The 16584-nt window shown below is 37.5% G+C and overlaps 1 long non-coding RNA gene across 1 annotated transcript in view; it reads right to left on the bottom strand.

Annotated features, from left to right (window-relative positions):
- Positions 1-12962, bottom strand: part of LOC132694014 (uncharacterized) — a 32937-nt gene extending 19975 nt beyond the window's left edge. The window contains exons 1-2 of the long non-coding RNA XR_009617116.3: positions 12791-12962; positions 10199-10291 (exon numbers count right to left, since the gene is read on the bottom strand). This is a non-coding gene — a long non-coding RNA (uncharacterized LOC132694014). The remainder of the gene's footprint in view (positions 1-10198; positions 10292-12790) is intronic.
- Between the last annotated feature and the right edge of the window lie 3622 nt (positions 12963-16584).

Here is a 16584-nt window from a genome sequence, read left to right as displayed (position 1 = left end):
TCAGTTACCCAGTCTGTTCTCCCGGATCAGCAATCGCGCATCTGTCCTTTGTCTTCAGCTTTCGTCCACGCCCCACTTTTTCACTGTCTGTGACCAGGCCCCAGACAGGACCTCTCTCCTGAATTTTGTCTCAGATGCAGCTGTTTTCCCTGGCCCCTTACTTCTGAAGGACCTCGGCTTTGACCCGTTCCACCCCTCTGCGGGAGGGTCTCACTGAGCAATGGCCGAATGAGCAATGGCTGAATGTTGGCTGCACCCAGGAATGCCCGCTGGACCCTGCTGCTGTCGGTGCCCCAAGACTACAGCCAGGTGCCAGCCCGCCTCAGAAAAAGTTCGTGAGATAGTGTTGCAGCAGCGTTTCAGGGATTATGGAAAATCACAACACACATCTGGCACCAGCCTTCACCCTTAATGACCTTGTTCTGGCAATAGCTAATGTGGCCGTTTTCTGGGGTCTGCTGGGACCAGGTGGCTTAACAGTCTCTATCAAATGTCCTTCCAGCAGTGGAACTGCTTTTCCCCGTGTGGCCTGAGAACCTCCCGGACCCCGCTCTGTTCCTGGGGATTCGCCCTTCCCACTAGAGCACCAACAGGTATGGAGCTGCAGAGTTACAGCCTTTGTGCTCCCCTTGTTTACAGTCTTAATGGAATTTAAACCCTCTCCTTTCTCCTTTCTCCCTTTTTAGTTTAGCCCTTGCAGCTGTTTCCAATTTTCCATTTTCTCTCCAGCTGCTTTTGGGGAGGGGTGCTTTTCCCGTATTCTCCCCCCCCCCCCACCAGTCTCCATTCTCTCTCTGCTCACAAAAGCACCTCCCTTCCTGCTCTCCAGGTTCTCCTCTCTGCGCCATGTACCTGTTGAATTCTATGGCTCAGTTTGTTCAGATTGTTGTGTTAATCCTCCAATCAGTTTTCTAGGTGTGTAGGATGGTTTAGTGTTGGTCTGGCTGTATTTCATGGATGTGAGACACACAAAAGACTTCCATGCTGTTCTGCCATCTTGGTTCCTCCTCATGGTTAGTGAGTTTGAGCACCACATTGGGCTCTGTGCTGACAGTGCAGACATTTCTTTTTTATAGAAATTCAGTTGTTTACTGCTAACATCTTTAGGATCAATACAAATGCATATATACAATTAAGAAATTTTTTGATGTTCTTGATTTTGTGGGGAATAGGGAAGGAAGAACAGTTTTTAAATGGGCACTTGAAATATTGGCAGTGATGGAATAGAAAGGTGTATTTGTTATTGATAGATAAATAATTCAAAGACATTTACTGATGACTGTATTTAAAATAGTGATCTGAAGCTATAATGTAGAACCAATGATGAATATGATGTTAAACTGATTATACATTCCAGAGCTATGGTAACTATTACCTAGGTAACCACAAAAATATATAATCTTCAGCTGACTTTACTAAATGAAAAGTTTTGTTTTGGATTCCTGCTTTTGCAATATATAAAATGATAACATGATTTAAGTGATTTGGAACTGTGTAAAACAGATTTTAAATTACATTTTACATGATTAGAAAAGATAATCACAAAATTTGTTTCAATTACGTATTCCAAACAACATGTGGTGATGATTTACACTTTATTATACATTTTCCCCTAAAGAATTGAATATGCTCTATATTGTTCTTAGGGAAATCCTGAGAAGTTTTGTATGAATTAGCTAGTAGTAGACATTTTTATAGTATACCCTCTATTATTCAGTGAGAAAAGAAGCACTGACAGAAGTTTTTTAAAAATCAAAGTTACATAGATATACATCTTTAATTCTCATTTTTATTTCTTTTTAGTTAGTTTTGTATGCTTTTGTTGTCTTGATATTGAGGCAGACTCCATTCTCCACCTCTAAGACTTCTCCTGTCCCTCAGCTAGGTCTGTTGCCAAATTAGGTGTGGTCATGTGACTAAATTTTTTTAAACATGTATGAATGGAGGAGATGTGTGCCACCTCTGGAACTGGGTATGTGCCACCATGCTGTCTTATGCTTGTTAGCCTGATGCAGTCTTACAATGTCAGTGACCTGATTTTAATTATATCATAAAGACAAGGCATTGTGGGATGGTGGAGAAACATGAAGGAAGGAACCTGGGTTTTTGAATGACTGCACGGAGCAGGGAAACACTTTGACCTAGACTGCTCACTTCAGGCTATCAGATAAGAAAGAAAGAAATTTCCGTCTTCTTTAAGCTATTCAATTATTGTTAATTATCTTTATTACAGCAGCCTAGCCTAAATAATATACATCGATTTGACTAGATTCAGTGAGAGAAGGAGTAAATCCAGATGCTTTTTCAAATTTGTAAGTTCAAGTTCGCTCATTTACACATATTCTTCCCTATAATGGCATCTGTCTTGGTGATACAATCTTTCTCACACTCCTCTCCAGTTCTTTTATCCTGTACAGAATATGTGACTCTACCTCTAATTAATGCTTGCTCTATTTACTTGTGCTTTTTCTTATTATATTGCTATTACCATAAGTAGGGGTGGGGTTGGTGTCTTGCCAGGCATATATGCACTGCAATTTCGTAAGAGACATTTAACTCAACTTGATCAGTTTCCTTGTGTGTTGTGGGTTACCCTTTCTTTTGTGATTAAAAAAATCCAAAGTATTCCATGGTTTCCTTTCTTTGTTTTATTTTTTCTGTCTCTGATGATTTACATAGAGTCTGATGAAAATAGAAAATTATTAACTTGATGCCTGTTTATTTTATTTAATTATTTTTAAATTTATTTTTATTTATTTTGAGAAAGAGATAGAGAGCAAGTGGGTGAGGGGCAGAGAGAGAGGGAAAAAGAATCCCAAGCAGACTCCCTGCTATCGGCACAGAACCTGATGTGGGGCTCGAACTCTTGAACTGTGAAATCATGACCTGAGCTAAAGTCAGGTGCTTTACCAAGTGAGCCATCCAGGTGCCCTGTCCAGAGTGGATATCTTATGTCCACTTGATCTTTTTTCTTTTTTTTTTTTTTAATGTTTATCGATTTTTGAGAGAGAGACAGAGCATGAGCAGGGGAGGGTCAGAGAGAGAAAGGGAGACAGAATCTGAAGCAGGCTCCAGCCTCCGAGCTGTCAGCACAGAGCCCAATGTGGGGCTAAAACTCACGAGCTGTGAGATCATGACCTGAGTTGAAGTCACATGCTTAACCCACTGAGCCACACAGGTGCCCCTATGTCTGCTTGGTCTTTAGTCTTTTCTGGAGAGTCTTAAGTTACGTGGCTATGGTGGTTGGAGGTCTTGCTTTAGCACAGGCTCTTTTGATACTAACAGTCTCTTTACTGGGTCCTGCTAGTTTCCAAATTAAAGCACAAACAGAAGGAATCTCTTCCTGGTGACTCGTCATGGTTTGGCTCTCATTGCTAGCTTCGTTACAGACTTATTTATGGCTTTATCATCCTCCTGTCCCTCTTTGACTGATCTTCCTATATTATCCCTATGTGGATTTTATCACATACTAACTAGAATGTATGAAGTAATCAATGTATACTTTGATATACAGTATTCTATAAGTTGGCACAGTGAGGACAGAAAGGTATGTATGAGAAGCTCTAAAAATATCAACAGTTAAAAAAATTTAAGAGATGTCAACTATTTTAAAAAATGGAAAAATTAAAAATTTAAAGAATAAAAAGAGGGGGCCTGGGTGGCTCAGTCAGTTAAGTGCCTGACTTTGGCTCAGATCATGACCTCACAATTTGTGGGTTCAAGCCCCACATCAGGCTCTGTGCTGACAGCTCAGAGCCTGAAGCCTGCTTCAGATTCTGTCTCCCTCTCTCTGCTCCTCCTACACTTGTGCTCTATCTCTCTCTGTCTCTCAAAAATAAATAAATGTTAAAATTTTTTTTTTAAATGGAAAACTTATTTTATGTTCTCATCGATATCTTTACATACAGATTCTAAGAAATAGCAACTGAAATTTTTGAGATTGTTCAGCCCCAAGTAATGGCTAACATTTATAAATGTGTTGGCATTAGTTTGCTAGTGCTGTCATAACAAAATAGCACGGGTGAGTGGTTTAAACAACACAAATCTGTTTTCTCAAGTTCTGGAGGTTTGAAGTCCAAGGTCAGGGTGTCAGCAGGTTTGGTTTCTTCTCAGGCCTCTCTCACTGGCATGCAGGTGGCCTCCTTTTCACTATATCCTCACATGATCTTTTCTCTGAGGACATGCATACCTGGGGTTTTTCTGTGTGCCCAAATTTCCTCTTTTTTTTTTTAAGTTTTTGAATGCTTATTTATTATTGAAAGAGAGAGAAAAAGTATGAGCAGGGCAGGGGCAGAGAGAGAGGAAGACATAGGATCTAAAGCAGGCTCCCAGGTTCCAAGCTGTTAACACAGAGCCCAATGCAGGGCTTAAACCCATGAACCACAAGATCATGACCTGAGCTGAACTCGGATGCTTAACTGACTGAGCCACCAAGGCGCCCCCCAAATTTCCTCTTCTTATAGTTCAGATTGGACTAAGGTCCACCTTAACAGCCCCATTTTAACTTGACTAACTGTTTAATGGTCCTATCTTTAATACAGTAACATTCTGAGGTATTGAGAGTTAAAGCTTCAACATAGGAATTTGAGAGAGATGTCCAATTCAGCCCATATGAGTAACTAACATTTGATAAATGGTAGAGAGGAGTCTGCACTGTCCTGAACTCTTTTTATGTACTGAGTTGTTTAATCTGTACAACAAGCCTATGAGCTAGCTACTATGAAATATTGTATTTTACAGATGTGAAAATTGAGTTACAGAGAGGTAAAACAACTTTCTCAAAGTCACAAAGGCAGAAAATGGCAAAGTAGAGAATAAATGGAGGTGGCCTGGTCTCAGAGCTGCTCTCTCAGACATCATGCTGTTAAAGGTTAGTTTGTACCAATTTAAGGGTGAACACTTTCAGAATGGATCCTCAGTTCAGAAGATGACTTCATGTTTTGGTTCCACTAGTCTATGCTTTTCAGAAAGCCATCTGATCTCTTTAGATCACCTATAGTCTTCTTTCTATGAGGAATAACTGACAAGATGATATAAAGCTCTTTGGCAAATAAGGACTACATAAATGTCAACTGTTGTAGTAATTTCATCAGTATGGATGTGTTTGTCACTTATATTTATGGGCAGCCTAGCTACTGAACTGACACAAGACAGTGCTGATTTCCAGAGAAAACAGGTCCATGACAATGTGAACTAAAAAAGATTATGCAGTCTGTGGCAGTAAACCATTTGGCTCCTGTAGTAAATCCAACATGGTACAGATCTCACGCCCAGTCTGCTGTGTCCATTTTAACTTCACAGTTAAGTGAAGGGTTTATTATTCTGAAAACAACCAGAAACACGAAAGTAAAAAGCAGCTCTTGACCATGGGGAACTGTCTGACAAAGCTCTGGGCTTCAGGGTTATTTGAAGCTGGCCTGGTACTTAACACCCAATGGTTGTTCTGTTGGGCATAAACAATCTCATCAAACACCAACACAAGACAGGGGCCATTCTGAGACCATGACAGAGCAAGACAGCACAGGACCATATCATAACTTCTTAAGCACGTGCAAACTAAGGTTACTGTGCCATCCACAAAATAGCAAACATCCCCCTTTCTCCTGGCTGACATGAGAAACTACTACTTCATCACCAACGACAGTTTAAGCCTCACTCAGGCCTGTCCATAATGAAAAGATTTATTGAGATACCCACCCACAGAATTGTCCCTGCTTTCTTATATCATCTAGAGACTCTTTGACTCTCCTCAAAAGCACCCAGCCAAAGCCAAAATCCTCCAAGAGATTCTTCCTAACATCGATTACTGAGATGGCCCACAGTCCCCATGCATCTTCTCCCTTGCTTCCGTGAGTAATGAACCCTTCTGGTTCAACTACAGGAGTGTCTCTGGTGGTCTTTAGCAGAAGGGCATTGACAAAGGCAGTGCAATTGCCTGAGCAGATTTCAGAGACACAGTTTCATTTACGCTACTACTTCCCTAGTGAGAAAGACTTAAAAACATCTTTTTAGCACATAAAGCTTTGGGATTTTTTGGGAGAAAGCTTGTTGGAAGTTGAAACTATTTTAGTAGAAGAGAAAAACCTCTGTGGGAACACCTCTGTGTCATGCTTTTGCCTTTATGGATCACATAGGCTGTGTTTACATATATTTCTAGTGTATCTTTCGTTTTTGCTTGCATTCTTACTAAAGTGTGAGGTTCTGAACACCATGTGTTCCATCCTGTTATGATGACTGTCACACACGATTTAGCACAAAGCTCTCATTCTATATATTCTTATATTCTTCCTCCCCAAAATAGAGGAAGGAAAAAAAGAGAGTTGTACTGGTGTGTGCTGCCTGCCCAATTTAGTTGCTAACTGTCCACCCACTGTTCTTTTCTTTGTGCCTTATGCCTAGGCTGCAGTTTAGTGATCAAATTAAATGATAGGCCTAATTAACTGAAAGAACTTTGTAAGCTTCTAACTGGAAAATCTGCTTCTTCTGGCTTTTTTTTTTCTCACAGAAATACTATCCTTTCAGCTTATTACAGTCTGATAATTTATACAGTATTTGCCTACACATACATGTACACATTCAACTAATTTTATTCTAACACCTTAATTCATGTGCTATATATTCTGTGTCTTGAAATTTCTCTTTCTCTCATTATAGTTGCATAGCAACCTCTGCAAGTTGTGAACAGCAAAATGACTTGTTATTGGGTGATAGGAGAGAGTTTTTCAAGTACCGTTGAGCTAAGGTTCCATAGATGAATATTACCCTCTTATACTTTGGTGGAAGTATATTTGAAGAGGGAAAATTGGGGTGGCTGGGTGGCTCAGTTGGTTAAACAGTTGACTCTTGATCTCAGCTAAGGTCTTGATCTCAGGGTTGTGAGTTCAAGCCCCATCTTGGGCTCCACGCTGGGGATGGAGCCTACTTAAAAAAAAAAAGTAATAAAGAGGGAAATTTTAAATCTGTGATCAATCAAGGAAAAGCAGAATTATTTATGCCAAAGAGAAATGTTTACATAGCTTGATAAATTGACCGACATGATTGGTTCAAATATCTTTGTCCTTTGTTGAAACATGAGTTTTTATTTATTCATTTGAATTTTATTCATTCATTCATTCAAAATATAGCTGATACAAATGTTATATTAGTGACTTGAATTTAAAATGGTGTGAGTATCGAAATTTATTTTTAGCTTCTATTTTAGGTTCATTTGCTAATGTATTGAAGCAACAATCCTACTCCATACGATGCCAGGTGCTGAAAGTAAAGGTGTATTAGACATGAACATTAGTGTGAAGAAATTTTCTAAAATAGCTTAAATTCTCTTTTTCCTTGGAGTTTATAATCTATCATGGTTTAGGTTTTAGGTTTTGGGTCTGACTAAAGGTACAGAGGTCAGAAGTGCCTGAAGATCCCATTCTTTCATTACAAGGGCAGTTTACTCTTTCAGAATAAAATATGTGATTTTTCTGTGGGAGGTCCAACCTGGAAGAATCCAGATTGAAAAAAAAATGCACATTTTTTTTCCTTCTTATTCAAGTAGGTTAATCTTGTAGAATTTGTAGCCTGGACAACCCAACTTTTATATTCACTGTCTGCCTAATAAACCTAATTAAAATATATCCACACAGAGAAAACTCCCTATTCTTAATTTTATCACACAAGGGAGTATTTTTAAGACTGCACTTTTCATCTGGCTGCATTATACTACACCTTTAGAATCAGTTTCTAGTATCTTATTCCTCTAAAAACTTTTGAAGTACTTGTTTTCTGTCTGAGTTGATTATTATTGTCTAAGTAGTTTCAATTTGCTAAAAAGTAGTGGTCACAGTAGCTATTTTTATCCATTCTGAATTTAGATCCTATCCATTAAAATTGTGTTTCAGAAAATTGTTTTGGTGTTAATGAACTACTCCTGATGTTCTGAGACTGTACTATTGGTGTGATCTATGTTTTACATTGTGTACTGTAAAAAATTTAAGAGCAATACTTGTGTTGACTCTGGATCCGATGTCTGTAATAAACTTGTGATGGTTAATTTTATATGTCAACATGACTGGGCCACAGAATGCCCCAGATAACTGTTTAAATATTTCTGGGTATGTCTGTGAGGGTGTTTCTGGTAGAGATTAGTGTTTGAATTGGTGAACTAAATAAAGCAGATGACCCATCCCAGTGTGGGTGGGCATCATCCAATCCACCAACGGCCTGAATTGAGTAAAAAGAGAGACAGAGGAAGGATGAATTTAGTCTTTCTCTGCCTGGCCACTTAGCTGGGACATCAATCTTCTCTTGTCCTTTGTGCTCCTGGTTCTCAGGCCTCAGGCCTGGAATCATAATCTACTTTGGCTCTCAGCCTTTGAACTACAATGGTGGCCTTCCTGCATCTCCAATTTACATAGGGCAGATCTGGGCACTTCTTAACCTCCACTGGTTCTGTTTCTCTGGAGAACCCAGACAAATATAAAACTCTAGGATCAAGACCATATAAAATCAGTCATCTAATAGAAGGAAAGCATAATGAATGTTATTGAGCACCTACTATGTACCAGTATTTATTCATGCACTATTGTCACTTAATGCATATAGCATTAAGGTGGGTATTATTGTATGGCTGGTAACTGATGGGATAATCACATCTCAGAGAAATCAAGAAAATTGACTTTGGTCAATAGCTAAGAAGTAGCAGCGGTGATATTTAAACTTGTTTGCCTGACTCCTCAACTCATTCTTACCTCCCCATTGTGAAGTGTTCAGGTAACTAGCACTTATTGACTACCTGCAACTTGTCAGACATTGGATGGAAGATTTATATATACTTTATGTATAGTATATACTCTATGGTGCCCTGGAGGCAATGAACAATTCTAAGCCATGACTTTTGAACTCAAAGATTTTATAATGTATTTAAGAAGGTTAATCAAATGAGGCAACATTAAAGTGCCAGAGGAGAAGTGGCAATAATTGCTGTAGAAACAGAGAGGAAGGACTTCACTAATTCTCTCAGGTCAGCTAGCAGCTGGATATCCAGGAAGCATATATTCATTTTCTACTTTTCATTTAAAATATCAATAGAGAGTTTGTTCCTTTTGTCATAAACTAGGGCTGTTTTCAGCTCTATATTTCAACTCTACTTTTATGACCTTTTGAATCTTGAGTGACGGTGGTATAAATGGGTATGTCTCAGCTCTATCATGTACTAGATGTGTGAATCTGGACAAATTACTTACTTCTTTGTGTCCAAGTTTCTCCGTGTGTGTAGAATGTGCATAATATTAGCACCTAGTTTATAAGTTCTTTGTGATAATTAGAATGATCTAAAGTTATGTTATTAGGTATATACATGTTTAATTTATAATTATAATGTCTTCCTGGTAAATCTTTCCTTTTATTATTCATTCACTCTTTTTTGCATAACAATACTTTTATACATTTGTCTTGGTCCATAAATTCTATTTTGTCTTATACCAGCTTTCTTTTGATTAGCATTTGCTATTAGCATTTGATAGTATTTGCAGTCTTTTTTCTATCCTTTTGTTTGTAATTGTTTGGGGTCCAAATGTTTTAGGTATTTAAAAATTACATTTGTGTTTATTGTAATTATTGTTAATTTTTATTTCCATTTTTGGATTTTATGCCATTTTTTCCTATGCTTACATTTTCCTTCTTATGCATTTTATTGGATTGCTAAAATTTATTTTGATTTTTAGTCTCTCTATTCATTTGGAAATTATGTATTTCCATTTAAGGGAGATTATCTCTTTTCCTGTAAGTGTTGCCCTTAAAATTTTGACATATATATTTAACAAAGTTTAAAGAAATCAGAATTTTTGCTTTCTTCTCAAATGATATAACTTACCTAGAATATTTTCTCTTTAATAACTCTCAGCATATTTTCCATGTTATTATCAAATGTTTTTTGTGTCATCTTGATTTTATTTCCTCTATATTAATCATTATTCTTGTCTATGTTTATTGCTTTCTTGGTAGTCTTTTAACTATCTAACAATTTACTAATCATGCTTTCAGCTTCATTTAGTTTTCTGTTTTTATTCTCTATTACATATTTAATTTCTAGAAATTGTATTTAATCCTTTTCCAAATCTGTCTGAATTTTTCTGATTTTTTAAAAATTCAGTGTTTCTAACCCTGTCAATTTTTATATGAGATTGTTTTGTATCTGAAGTCTTAGGTTTCTTACCTGCTGTTTATAGTATCTGCTGATTCTTGCTCTCGGTGGTGGTTTCCTTCTGTGTTTTCTATTTTCAATTACTCATCCTCAGTAGACAATCTTCTGTAAAGGAGATTTAAGGTGTATCCATTAGGAATGATTTTATATTTAGTTCTACCAAGAATCTTAGAGATTAAGCAGCCTCCAGGCAATGTGGCAACATTTTATATTAATTTCTTTTTTTTAAAATTCATTTATTTTGAGAGAGAGTTTACACGAGTGGGGGAGGGGCAGAGAGAGAGGGAGTAGAGAGAATCCCAATCTGATAGCATGGAGCCTGACTCGGCCTCCATCTCACAAACTGTGAGACCATGACCTGAGCTGAAATCAAGAGTCAGAAGAATCAGACGCTCAACCAACTGAGCTACCCAAGCATCCCAACATTTTATACTAATTTTTAAACTTTAAAGATTTAGACCCAGCAACCAATGGGAATTCAAACACTAAACTTGGCTGAAGTCAGGCCTGTAGTTATAAATTATTGGCAAAAATTTGTTTTCCTCTCTATTGTAGAGCCAGAGCAGAATAGATATCCCATCTTTACATTTTACTCTGGTGGGAAATGGGTGAATTTTTATAGTTTACTGTTTCATATGAAGATGCTCCCTTTGAGGATTCTAGTTTTATGTGGGAAGGGTAAGGGCTCAAGGCAGGTAATTCATAAGGCTCTCGGTAGAAGCAGCATTACACTCCACCCACTCCACTCCACCAGCAACTTGGTGTTTCCAGTTTGGATTTTAGTTTACTCTACACTTTTGAATTAGTCTTCACGTTTTTTTCCCCACATTTCCTTGAAATGCTGTTACTTTCTTCAGACATACTCTGTGTTTCAAAAAATGTTTCTTATATTTACTTAATGTGTTACTTAGAGGTTTTGTAGTGTGAGGGTTTTTAGAATTTCTAGTTCACCATATTGCAAGAAGTGGATCTGCCTTCATGGGGAACAGGAGGTGGATTCAAAAAAGCAGTAGAGTTTGTTATGGCAGTGATAGAAATGTCCTGTGTTCTTATTTTCTTTCTAAATCAGAAAATTTACACCATTGCATAAAAACCTTTTAGTGATTTTCCATTGCTCTTGGAATAAATTCTAATTCTCTGAGCATCTCTTTCACAAACTTTCATTATCTGCCCCTTACTTGCCCATCCAGTTCTCTCCTTTTCATTTAGATTTTTGTGCAGCTAGAATGAACTTCCTTAAGTTCATTTTGTTTTTCACACCCAGCCTTTTTATTATTACATTTCCTTTGCTTGAATCTCAAAATTTTTCCCATGTCTCTCTTTTACCCCATCTCCTTTGATGATTGTCTAATTTTTAGGATTCAATCTAAGCATCAGTTTTGGCAGAGAGTTTCTTTTGATGCCTCTTGACTCATCCCTCTCCAACATGCATTTCCATTACATGCTCCTGTAGCATCCTGTAGTTTCTATTTTATTTGTTATGTCACAAAAATCACATTTATTTATACTTAATAATTTATTGGTCATTTTTGCCAGTCTCTAAATTCTGTGATAGTAAGCATCCAAATCATTCCCTCACTATTGATTCTCTATTGATCCTAGCATGATGTTATATTGTAAGCAATTAGTAAATATTTATAGAATATTTTAAATTAAAATTTATACGGTTATAACTACCATTTTAATAGCTATCATTTATGTACCTATACTGGGTAGAAATCATAGACGCTATAAGGTTATAAGGGAACTTTAATTTGGGATTATGTATGAGATCCTTTCAGAAATAGGAAATGACCATGTCTATAATCTTCATTATCTACTTTGTGAGGCTGTGTATTCAGATCTATCATAGAAAATGGAGAACATTTTGACTATGGTGGTTACTTTCAAGACAGATATCAAATAATCCATTCTGTTTAGCATCAATTATGACAAGACTGGAACAAAGGTAATTAGGGTCACTGACATGTTCTCCTATGGTTATGCCATGTATGGTGGCAAGGAGAATGGGAAACACCCTGGAGGTTTTCAGAGTAGTATTTTCTCCAGGCATGGACATCACACTTAGGACCTGTTGAATTATTAGATGGCAAATGAGGGTGAAGAAAAGTCCAGAGAGATATTGTAGAGTGTACAGTTTCAGGTATATAGACACTAATGCACATATAGAAGAATACCAATAATGGAATATATTTAGGGATACAAATAGAAGTTAATGTGAATATCAGTTAATCAGTTTTGCTGCTACTAAGTGAGGAAGAGGAAGTTCGAGGTAGGCTGAGTGATGATGAATTCCTTCTTCAAAATAAAGCTAAGGCTATTTTTAGGGATTAAGAGTTCTAGCACAGTCAGATAGTCTTGCTTTTAGGCTAGATATCTGGCTTAGATATTTAGGTTTTGGGTTAGATTTCTAGGCTTATTTATGGCCTTGGAGTTAAGCTACATTGAAAGCAGCAATTACTATTTTTATCATCACTTAACTATAACTGTGCAGAATTGTTTTAAGCTGTGCCTGTTGGTTGCATTTGTTATATTGTGATATATCCCCACCCTCCTAGTAAAGACATCCCACATTAAATATGGTTTTGAGGTTTCATTACTCACATGAAGTGAATGGTTGTGTTCTGTTGTGCTGAGTTCCTTTAAGAATTACATGCACAGGGTGGAGAGCCAACATTTGGAGTTCTTCTGGGCCTCCAAGGTAGCCATGATCATTTAGGTCCATCAAATCTCAATAACAAGCAGCTGAGAAAATTTTCAAGGTGAAATTTGAAAAACAGACTCTGGAAAATATGTTATGCCATGAGAAATCACTAACATTATGTAATCTTCAGGAAATACATGTAAAGGACTGGGTAAAATCAAGGATTGGGTAATAGAACCAGTAAGAACCAGAGATCATTGGAATTATTGAGGGTTTGCATTGCTAAGTGCATTGCTATAAAACTAATTTTTTTCAGGAATGTTTGGACTTTCTTAAAATTGTTTTTTTAACGTTTATTTATTTTTGAGACAGAGAGAGATAGAGCATGAACGGGGTGGGTCAGAGAGAGCGGGAGACACAGAATCTGAAACAGGCTCCAGGCTCTGAGCCGTCAGCACAGAGCCCGGTGTGGGGCTCGAACCCACGAACTGCGAGATCTTGACCTGAGCTGAAGTCGGACGCTTAGCCAACTGAGATGTTTGGACTTTCTTAAGGAAGTAGGTATGATCCTCAACACTAGGACAATCAAGCACATCTTGCTTAGATCTTACATACAAATGATACAGATATAAATGGCCCAAGATAAGCATGCTGAAATGGTTTTCTGAGTTGGGAATACATGAGTATGTTAAGTTGATCAAGTTGCCATTCAGATAATTCCTTGGCCTAGACACGTGTGTGTGTGTACGGGTGTGCGCTTGTGTGTATGTGCATATGCATGTTGATAGAGTGGGAACAACAATGGTTGGTAACTGCGGGTACAATTCATAGGCCAAAGGTCCATAATAAGCAGTTAAATGTTCCAATGTAGTTTTGTAAAGCATATTATTTGCATATAATGAACCCTGAGTTATACCAGCTTATGGAAAAACAATATTAGAAGGAATCTGGTAGAATTTTCAGAATCGAAGGCAGAGCAAAACATCAGCTTCAGGAAGGCAGGAATGAGGACAATTCTGGGCTCCAGAGGTACTGAGACAGGGGCTTGAATGCTGTAAGAGTGGTTTTGTTTGATCCTAAATCTATCATCTTGCTCTTCTCTGCATTTTGGCATGAGCTGAACTTTTTTTTGTATAGGGGCAGGAGAGGGGTATACATGACACCTAGATTTCCAGGATTCCTTGTAACTTAGTCATCAGGTTGTAAGAACTCTTTATCCCATGTCCTGCTCAATTTATTAAAAAACCTAGGGAAAAGCTTAGATTGATCATGTGATGATGTGCCTGTTCCAAAGAGATGGGGTTCAGATGTCATTTGAAACATATGTTTTATTTATTTTATTTTTTATTTTTTTTAAATTTACTTATATTCTATGATCTTGCCACTTCTCTTTAGCCCAGGCTGTTTAACATGATCCATCCATCATTTTTTTTGGAGGTAGTTAAAATTTCCTGAACACAGAAAAAAGGTATGGATTTTTACATTTAAACTTAGACAAAAAGCCATGATCCAGACATCAGACCCCATGTGTGGGAGAATACTTGCTAAATCAGTTTTTAGAGTTGCAGTGCAGAGGTGAGAGAAGAAAACAATGTAGGAGAATGGCTTTGGTCACTGAGAAGGACCCTCATGCTTTGCCTCTCATTCTGAGGTTACTTCCGCTGGGTGACAAAAACTTGACACTCTCACCACCATTTGGAGAAGGGATATTGGAGGGGACTTGTGATTCATCTTCCACCTGGTTGTCTGTGTGGCAGAATGGCACATCCCTCAGATATACGTAATGTGGGAAAATAGAACAGGCTCAACCACCAGATGCCTGGGTAGAAGTGTGTGCAGTAGGCTCATTAAATAAATGTAAGCCCCTTTAAAAGTGAGGTTCTCCAGAATCATATGCTAAGGCAGAGTTTGGGGTACAGGACGTTCATTAGGGGTTTAACATCTTTGAAGGAGAGGGGGAAAGAAACAGGACATGACAGAAATCTGTGATACAGCCTTGGCCAACCTCAAGGGAAACTTTGGAACAAGAATCACCAGAGTTTCCTGGGTTGGCTGAAATGGCTGGAACTTGTTCTGTCATTGGTGTGAGCCACCCAGCAATGTGCATGAGTGCAGGCAAGACAACTCACAGCTGGTGAGGCAGACCAAGAAGTGACTGGCAGTGAGAGATGGTCTGTAAACCACACTCCCTACAGATGGACCCCAGATCGTTTTTTGAAAGGAGCTTTGGGAATGCATCTTTGGTCTACACATGCCCTCATGGGATAATAGGAAGCAGCCATTGCTTTCTTTTGTGACTGAGATAGATGAAGACCTTGAGAATCTTGTGGTGATGACACAGGTCCAGAGCAGAAAACAGCTGTGTCTTATGTGGTTGTTAACTCAGTGAGAAGGCAGAATCCCTAAGCAGTTGCCAATATAGTGAAAAATCAGTAGACCCACCAGGAGTTTGAACTTTAACAGATGAGAAAATAAAACAGGATCCTATTTCCGACCTCTACTTTCAGCCTCCTACTTCCACATCATGTGTTTTGTAAGCCTGCTTGAATTTATGTCACTGAAGGAGAGGGTCTGAAATAACTTCACTGACTTGAAATTGAATATTAAGTTTTTTTCCCGTCAGATAAAATGTTGATTTACAATGGAGAAGAAGATGAGTTATGGAGAAACAAAAAAAATAATTTACGTATGCAGAAACATGGCCTTACAAATTCATGATCACCTCAAAGTAATTGAAATAAAACTAATTTTTGCTATTTGCTTTTATCAGGAGACTATAGATGATTCTCAAAGTCTTTGGTTAAGCTGGTCCAACTATGTTTTATAATAAATCAGTAGCTGTCTTCAAAATGTTTTATAATTTTTAGGCTTTATATGCTTATTTGACAAAAGCAACACTTACTGTTGTCATGTTATTTGATTTCGTGTCTACCCCTTACTCCTTTCTCTTTGTACTCTCTCATCCTGGAATGATCTTCAACATTATCCTATTCCTCTATAACATTTTTTGTTAAATATCACTTCCTTAGAACATTCAAGGCTAACATAATATTTCCTTAATGTGTTATTATTTTATTCAACTGTTTATCATGATCTGAGATTATATTCTGTGTTTATTTGTATGCCTACTGACTGTCTCCTCACACAAAAGGAAACTCTGTGAGGAAGGACATTATTTTTCATTATCTTTATATCCAGGTCTCAATACCTGGTAGAATCTCTATGGATATTTGCTGAGTGAATGAATCAATGGAATTTAAAGATTTACTAACTCTAGAAATTTGTTTAAATTGCTTTTAATGAGGAAAATGATACGTATCTTTATGTATCTTTCTATATAAAATTCTTCTGTACCCATTCGAAATAGTGCCTCTGAAAGGAATTTTTAAATGTTAAGGCAATAAAATGGCCTCATTTTAAACATATTTTTAAGGAGTATTAAGTTGGAGCTTCAAATGTATGTTTTTCTAGATTGCTAAATTAGAATGAGATATTGTCAAATTCATTATTGGACTACTATTGTTAATCATACATTTTTATTACTATACTTTATGCCATAGCAAGATCATATTTGTTAAACAGAGGTGAAGTACTTTAAGTGTAGCTCAGCAGTGAATATACTTGGAAAAATGGCACTGAGGTCAAAGGTAAAATTAGACACCCATGTTTTCCAGCCATGGGATTTGAAAAGATAAAAGTGTTTTTGCTTTTTCTTTCACTTCCTCCTCTTCCTATTATTCCTCTCTTTCCCCTT

This window comes from Panthera onca, chromosome B4 (genome assembly GCF_046562875.1).
Source record: "Panthera onca isolate mPanOnc1 chromosome B4, mPanOnc1 haplotype 2, whole genome shotgun sequence".
NCBI lineage: Eukaryota > Metazoa > Chordata > Mammalia > Carnivora > Felidae > Panthera > Panthera onca.
This window is presented reverse-complemented; position numbering and strand designations above follow the sequence as displayed.